This window comes from Eurosta solidaginis, chromosome X (genome assembly GCF_040869045.1).
Source record: "Eurosta solidaginis isolate ZX-2024a chromosome X, ASM4086904v1, whole genome shotgun sequence".
Taxonomy (NCBI): Eukaryota; Metazoa; Arthropoda; class Insecta; order Diptera; family Tephritidae; genus Eurosta; species Eurosta solidaginis.
Window position 1 is genome coordinate 38379146 of NC_090324.1, and position 8583 is coordinate 38387728.

The window sequence follows — 8583 nt, forward strand, 5'->3', positions numbered from 1 at the left end:
CTGATACTAACAACACCACCCGCGCAGGAAAAATTGAGCACCATCAGTGTGAGCTTCGAAATGGTTTCAGAAAGGGCACGACTACGAATGAGTTTATGTCTTTACATATGTAGTTTGAACATATAAATATGCACATATGTAAGGTTTACTAGAAAATTAAGGAAATTATTTGTAAAAACCATTGCATACATAATTTATTCATAATTAAATATTATTTAAACAAAAGGGACGCGTTTCATTCATATAAAAAGCGAATTGACAGAAGGTAACCGGTACGGGTAACCGATAGGCCAGTTACCCGTGTTGTTGTTGCATATGTTTTGGTTAGCGATAACGAAAACATACCTAATGAAGTAACTTAAAAATGTAAATAACATCGAGCGAGAAGGAATGTAGAAAACACAATAGGTAAGAGCGAAAAAGCGAGTCACACGTACACTATTTTGAGAGAGCGCATGCGTTACCTTTTTCACGACAGCAATGTAAAAGTCATTAAGACGATAATTGGTGACCAAGTTCATTGTAAACTTTACCAAGTAGCGCAACTAACAGCTGATCGCTCAAAATTTGCACACATACACAAACATCACTAATGGCCATATTACGGAAATCTTAGGGAAATTTAAGTTAAATTTTTAAACAGACATAAAATGTTATAATTTTGGAATATATAGCATCTAGGACACCTTAATTGCAGTAATTGAAAGAAAATGTTTGCTTATACTCAAGTATTTTATTATTTTTTTCTAAATTTATCTTTAATATTGATGCAACGATTGATCCAATGCAACTCTGGTCTTCGTACTGTTCTTCATTCCACTCCATTCGAGTGCCTATTTTCACGGCCTGCGAGTGCCTTCCACTCTATTCGCAACATAACTTCGAATGAAGCTGCCAAACTATATAGTAAACAATGATCAAGTTATTGGTAACGATTAAGTAATCGATTAGGTAACGGGTACCTGTCTTGTAGGGTTTCTACAAAATTCATCCATTTGACAATTTGATACGAAAGAAAATATAAGAATATGTGAAAATATGAGAGCGATTAAAAACACGTCCGTACGCGGCGGGAGAACAAACGATTAAACTAATATAAAGGAAGTAAAATATTGTTCCATAAAAGCGCCGAACGTCAATCCAAGAATGTTTTACTAAATAGTCCGTCAATAATACTTACAACAGATACGTCCCTGCAATTACTATCAAGCGATATTTTCTGACTGTGTAAACTTTAATTTGAACTATGCCTGTTTAGGGTTTAAAGTGAAGCATATTCAGAAACTTCGAAACCTATAACATATAATAAACAAAAACCTATAGAAAGTTTCTTATTTTATTTTGCATGTATTACCTATAATTGTAAAAGTCTAAAACCATATTCAAACGGAAAGATCTTTAATGTTTGGTGAATCACGCCATTTATATATCAAACAAATTTGAAGAAGGTATGTACATATGAGTTTTAATTTCCGCAAGTTCATTTTTGATAAAAGAAGAAATGCAAGTACACCATTATTTTTTTGGCCTGCCCTTTATTTAAAATGTGGGTAATTCTTTACGACACCATGACACCGCTAATACGCGTCAATAAATATCGAGAGAGGCGTCAAAAGACGCGTATTAATCTCGAGAACAAGGTAGTAGTGCAGTTTACGGTACCCACCGTAAAGTTGGGCCAAGATTTTCGAGTGAGATATCAAAAGACGCGTATTAATCTCGAGAACGGTAATAGTCTAGTTGAGGGATCGACTGCTAATACGCTACCAAAAATATAGAGTGAGGTGTCAAAAGACGCGTATTAATCTCGAGAAAAATAATCCGAAGGCGGAAAAGTAAAATTTTATCTCTGTCCGGAGATATTTGCAGTTGAATTTGGCGATTTCCGTGTGGTTGTTGTTGTGTTCATACCCACAAAAAAAATTGAGCATCACCGTGGCGGTAGCCACGGTTATACCACACACCCGGACTTGGCATGGCGTAGCCCAGGGTTATTTGTTATAAGCGCCGCCGAAGGCCGCCCACTCAGAAAGGTGTTCTGAGCACAAATACTATGGATATCACCCCCGGTTTCGGAGGGACCCGCGGGTCTTTTTTCGGGTTTTGTTAATATCTTTTGACCGGTTAAAAAAAGTTTACTTCAGCTTTCGGATTCTTGATCTAGACGTGATACCTCACTCGAAAATTTTGGCCCAACTTTACGGTGGGTACCGTAAACTGCCCTACTACCGAAGTTGGCGATTTTCATGTGGTTGTTGTGGTGTACCCACAAAAAAAATTTTGCATCACCGTGGCGGTAGCCACGGTTATACCACACACCCGGACTTGGCATGGCGTAGCCCAGGGTAATTTTTTATAAGCGCGGCCGAAGGCCGCCCACTCAGAAAGGTGTTCTGAGCAAAAATACTATGGATCCCACCCCCGGTTTCGGAGGTACCCTCGGGTCTTTTTTCGGTTTTTCGTTAATATCTATTATTACCAAAAATTGTGCATCACCGTGGCGGTAGCCACGGTTATACCACACACCCGGACTTGGCATGGCGTAGCCCAGGGTTATTTTTTATAATCGCGGCCGAAGGCCGCCCACTCAGAAAGGTGTTCTGAGCAAAAATACTATAGATACCACCCCCGGTTTCGGAGGGACCCGCGGGTCTTTTTCGGTTTTTGTTAATATCTTTTGACCGGGTAAAAAAAGTTAAATTCCGCTTTCGGATTCTTGATCTAGACGTGAATACGCGTCTTTTGATACCTCACTCGAAAATTTTGACCCAACTTTACGGTGGGTACCGTAAACTGCACTACTACCGAAGTTGGCGATTTTCATGTGGTTGTTGTTGTGGTTGTACCCAAAAAAAAAAATGGTGCATCACCGTGGCGGTAGCCACGGTTATACCACATACCCGGACTTGGCATGGCGTAGCCCAGGGTTATTATTTATAAGCGCGGCCTAAGGCCGCCCACTCAGAAAGGTGGTCTGAGCAAAAATACTATGGATCCCACCCCCGGTTTCGGAGGTACCCTCGGGACTTTTTTCGGTTTTTCGTTAATATCTATTGAACGAGTTATGATTTTTATTTTCCGCCTTCGGATTATTAATACTGTTGTCAAGACGCGTCGTTTGACACCTCTCAAATTTTAATTTGTCATCTATAATTATTCCCAGGTATTTTATTCGGGTTACTCTTTCTATAGGGGTATTTGCTATTTTTAGCGATACATCATCTTGAGTCACTCTAGACCCCATTATCATCCATTTTGTCTTTTCTATGTTTATTTTAAGCATATTTTGGCACAACCACTTATATATTGCCTGTAGGTCCGATTGTATTTTTGAGGCTGCCACATCAATTGTGTTACCGCTTATAGTCAAAAGTGCATCATCAGCGAATAATCTTATTTTGCAGTATTTGATACAGTTTTTAATATCATTTATGTAAATTATAAAAAGAATTGCTGCAAGCACCGATCCCTGTGGCAATCCTATTTCAATGTCCACTTCGGGGGAAATCTTATTTCTTATTACAGTTTTCTGCTTTCTTCCACTAAGGTAACTTTTGGCGCTATGTTTCTAATGCCAATTTTATACAGTTTTCTTATAAGAATATCTCTGTCTACTGTTTCGAAAGCTCTTTTTAGGTCGAGGAAAACTGAAATTGTAAATTGTTTCTTCGTTCTACTTTCTTTCCATTCTGCAATTACCAGGTTAAGTGCAGTTTCACACGAGTGTTTTGATCTAAACCCCGACTGCTCCTTTATAATAATTTCGTATTTATTTAAGTAATCCAGCAATTGGTTCTTAACTACAGTTTCTATTATTTTCTCATCGCTAGGTAAGGTATTTATGGGTCGTATCTCCTCTGGTTTAATTGTTCCCTTTACTTTTTCCACAGGTACAATTACTGAGGTCTTCCAGCAGTCTGGAAATACACCAAATTGGAAACTTTCATTAATTACACATGTGTAGGTATATCCTAAGTACTCTATGCTGTCTTTTAATACACCTTCCGTTACTAATTTTTTTCCTCCGTACTTGTTTTTTAATTTCGTTGTAACTCTCATAATTTCTTCAACATCTATTTCCTTCAATTTAAACACGCTTCTGCTTATCTCCATTTGATTTCCACCTGCTTCGAAGATTTCAATGCTATCTCTGATTCCGATTATGCTCTCATTAAAGTAAGGGTTTAATTCAGTTGCTATTTCATAATCATCTTCAATAAGAGCACCATTTATAGAAATTTTTTGAATTTGTGCTACCTCACTACTCAAATTTATGGCGTCTTTTAGACATTTCCACATTAACTTTTGGTTATTAGTATTTCTTGATATTTTGTTTTCCATAAATGTTTTCTTTTTTATTTTAACTGCTTTTTTGTAATATCGTTTTATTGTAATATAGTTATCCCAAATATTGGTTCTCTCTGCTATTTTAAATTGTTCATACTTCAGCTTATTCAACTCTGTTAGTTCATGGTCGTACCATTTATTAATCAATTTAACTTGAACTTGCTTTTTATATGTTAAAGTGGCCATTACGTCATTAAGGATGTTGTTTATTCTTTGGACCTTTAGGCTAACTTCGCAGTTGTTTAGTTCAGTTAAGTTGTAAGTTCTAAGGAGATTTACTAAGTGGTCTTTTGCATAGTTATTCCAACACACGCGGTTTTCAAAGATTCTCATTTGGTACTTCTTTTGAATTGGTAGTTTGAATGAAATAGCTTCATGATCCGATATTTTATGCGAATCCAAATTCGATACTTCAACTTCAGTTTTGTTACTAAAGAGTAGATCTATTCTCGTTTGCGTTGTTTCCGTTATTCTTGTATTAAAATTAATTAATTGATACATTGCTAGTGATTCGAATGTCCTAATTAGCTGTATCGAGTATGTTGTGTGTGTATTGACATTTATATTAAAGTCGCCAATAACGATATTGTTGCCGCTTTCAGAAAAGCAATCTTCCATCACCTCATTAATATGTCTTATGAATTCGGCATCACTGGTGTTTGGTGAGTGATATAACGCACAAACCCTCCACTTAGTTATACATCGTATTGTTTCAAACACAATACACCATATATTATTACCTATGCTCCTATTGAATATAACTTTGAAATCAATTTTCTTATGAATATAGGTTAAGACACCACCGGTGTGACGACTAAGCGAGTCGCATCTAATATGATTGAACCCAGCAATCTCCAGTTCCGAGTCATATACATCCTCCGTAGTATGTGTTTCTGCACAAAGTACAATATCTGGATTTTCTTCCTCGATCATTATTTCAACTTCATTTTTGTTAGCTGTGATACTATTTGTGTTAAGATATATACATTTTAGTTTATTTTTGGGTTTCTTGAATTTGTCATTATATATTTTTTGTGAGCTTTCTGCATCTTCATTTAGTTGCTAATATCCTAATTTTTGTTTTTTTATCTCTAGTTTATTATTGTAGTAGTGACAGTTCCTGTCAAATGTATCATGATTTATGTCTAAAGCTAGGTTTAAGTTTGTGTTCGCTTTTATGCAATTTAGACACTTGTTAATTGGATTTTCTTCACATGTTTTATCGTTGTGTTTTCCGTGGCATTTGTGCCAAGCTTCTTCGTTTTTACAGTCGGCTGATTTATGATTAAATCCTTTGCATTTGTAGCACATTAGTACATTAATAGCATCGAAGACTTTACATCTATCCCACCCGATATTTATTCGCTCTGCGGCAAGAACCTTTGTAAAATCCTCTTTATCTATTTCGATGATTGCATTATACACCTTTATGTTGCCTCGATTTCTTTCAAACTGCTTCAATACTTTTAATGAGCCTTGGATCAGGTTAATATTTTGCTTCTTTATTGATTCTATTAAATCGCTGTTTTCGTATTTAAAATTCATTCCTGTAATTAAAAAGCTTGGGCGAATTGAATTTGGCACTTTTTATTTCATATTCCTTGCCAATGTTTTTTTCAATGGCATCTTTGATTTTTTTGCGTTCATCATTATTTTGACTATGAATCACCATTACACCATTATTTTTTGATACAATTTTCGAAATATTCAAATCTTTGGGATCAACTTTGCTGTTCAGGTCACTTTGGGTTTCACAATTATTGCAACATCGTTTTTTAACTCTGGCAATGCCTTTTTCTTTATATTGTTTTTAATAGTTTCTGCATATGACATTTGTATTTCATTAGTGTTGTTGTTCAGCTTTTTAATTTCACTATGCACCTTTTCGTTGCCTTTGCCGATTGTTTCAGTTTTGTTTTTTACTTCTTCAACCATTTCATATAAGTTTTTTACTTCTCCAATTTTTTTTTTCAAATAATTTCTGAGATTTTTCCATCATTGCAACACGCTGTGTATACCGCGTTCGAACTGCTTCCAATAATGACTTTATCTCATTTTGACTTTTTTTCATAGTTTCTTCGAATTCGCTCTTGTATTCATTTAATATAGTTATTTTTTTTTTACACTCATCTGCATATCTTGTAGCACCAGGTCGACGTTTTGTATGTATGTTATACATTCGTCACACATAAATCGTATCACGTTGTTTTTTTCACCAATAATTTTTGCTATATATTTATCTACTCCTGAGCATTGTAGGCTCTCATGGTACACTTTCCCCCACACTCCTTCACATGCTATTCCACTTTCCCCTCTTATGGTGGAATTGCATTTTGCACACACACCCATTATTGCCGTTTATTTATCCGTGTATATGATCTATGTTTATAGTTTGTATAAATGTGAAAAAATTTATTTTCAATATAAAATAGTTAATTTTGGAGTTTTGTTCACTTTATTTGTGATTACTAGAACACAAATTCGCTTATTGAGTCTCTACCTCGCATTTTTAACGATTTTTAACACTTACAAGAGGAAAATATCCATCTAGATTCCTTTATACCTGTACAACCAACCGTTATCCAATCAAAGTTATAATACCCTGTGTACAAGTACAGCTGGGAATAAAAACATCAGACAGACATGCGCTAAATATTTGAACCCCTCTTTCCCTAGGTTTTTAAGCATCGGCATGGCTATGCCGTGTGGGCCCACTGCTTTGGATGGTTTAGCACGACCAATGGCGTCCTCAACCTCTTTAGCGGCGATGGTGATTGGTGACGCGCTGAATTTGTGGTTATGTGCGCGTCTATTGGCTCTCCGTCTATCTTTGTAGATCGTAGGATGCATTATATATTGTCGGCAGAAAGCGCTCGCGCATTTTTTCGCGTCCGACAGCACTTTGTCGCCAAAGGCGATGGAAACTTTGTCTTTGTGCTTAGTCGGATTCGATAGGGACTTTACGGTGGACCAAAGCTTACCCACACCGGTAGAGAGGTTACAACCTCGTAGGTGCTCCTCCCATTTCGCCCGCTTGTGTTCATCTACAAGCAATCTGATGCGTTGGTTTATATCCCTCAAGCTGTCTTATAAGGTCACGTTCTCTCGCTAATTTTGCGGCCTCCGCCGGGAAGTGGGGCCGGATTTCGGGGATTCTCCCGGCGGGAATTAAATGTGCTGAGGCGGATTTAATGACCTTACGGAAGGCACGCTCCCCGTGGCGGGCATCAGTCGGGATAGGGAGGGCAGCTAGGCGGCTGTCTGTAAAGGATTTATATTCTTCCCACTTTCCTTTTTTGAAGTTTATGAAAGTGCGTTTTTCAGTGACGATGAAGTCGACGTTACGCTCAAGCGAAATAAGTATGGGCAGGTGGTCGGATGCCAATGTTACCATCGGCTGCCAGTTGACGCAGTTTACGAGTTCTGCGCTCACGATTGAGATATCTGGCGAGCTGTGACAGCTTCCTACCATACGTGTGGGGACGTCTCCGTTTATTGTGCAGAACGTCGTTTCTTCTATTTGATCCGCCAACATCTCACCCCTACTGTCCGCCCGCAAGTGTGAATGCCATAGATCATGATGGGCATTGAAATCGCCTAAGATAATGCGATTGTTGCCAGTGAGTAAGGCCCTGATATTAGGGCGGTGTCCACTGGGGCAACAGGTGGCAGGAGGGATGTAGATGTTGATGACTTCTAGGCTTGCATCGCCTGACCGGACAGATAGGCCTTGACGTTCTAAGACATTGTCCCTGCGGTCGATGCCAGGATCAAATATATAATATTGCACAGAGTGGTGTATGATAAACGCGAGACCGCCTCCATTTCCGCTCTCGCGGTCTTTCCTGTGGACGTTATACCCAGAGCAGGTGCAATGCAGATCTTGCTGTGAGTTTAGTCTCTTGACTCGCAGCAATGCGGATGTTGTGCCGCTTCATGAAATCGACTATCTCCGTAATCTTCCCAGTTAGTCCATTACAGTTTAACTGCAGAATTCTGAAGTGCATAAGGGGAGACATCGTCACTCTGGGGGTAAGTGACGGGTGACTACGCCTGGGTTGGGGAAGGCCAGGACGCAATTGCTGTTGTGGCCCTAGGACTGGGCGTCCTTGGGCAAGCATTGGGGTACCCGGATGATTTGGGTTTGCGACCTGGCAGCATGGCACGATGAAACCCGTCGGGGGGTTGCCGTCGCGGAGACCAGAACATCTAGGGAAGTGGCACCACCCAAGGCAG

General features: G+C 38.6%; 1 protein-coding gene across 4 annotated transcripts in view; it reads left to right on the forward strand.

The window, feature by feature from the left end:
* Nucleotides 1–1050: 1050 nt before the first annotated feature.
* The window catches only part of LOC137234314 (polycomb protein PHO-like), a 162491-nt gene continuing 154958 nt past the window's right edge, over nt 1051–8583 (forward strand). For all 4 annotated transcript variants that reach the window (XM_067757923.1, XM_067757922.1, XM_067757921.1 and 1 more), the window contains exon 1: nt 1051–1448. The gene's annotated coding sequence lies outside the window, so the exon portion shown is untranslated. The remainder of the gene's footprint in view (nt 1449–8583) is intronic.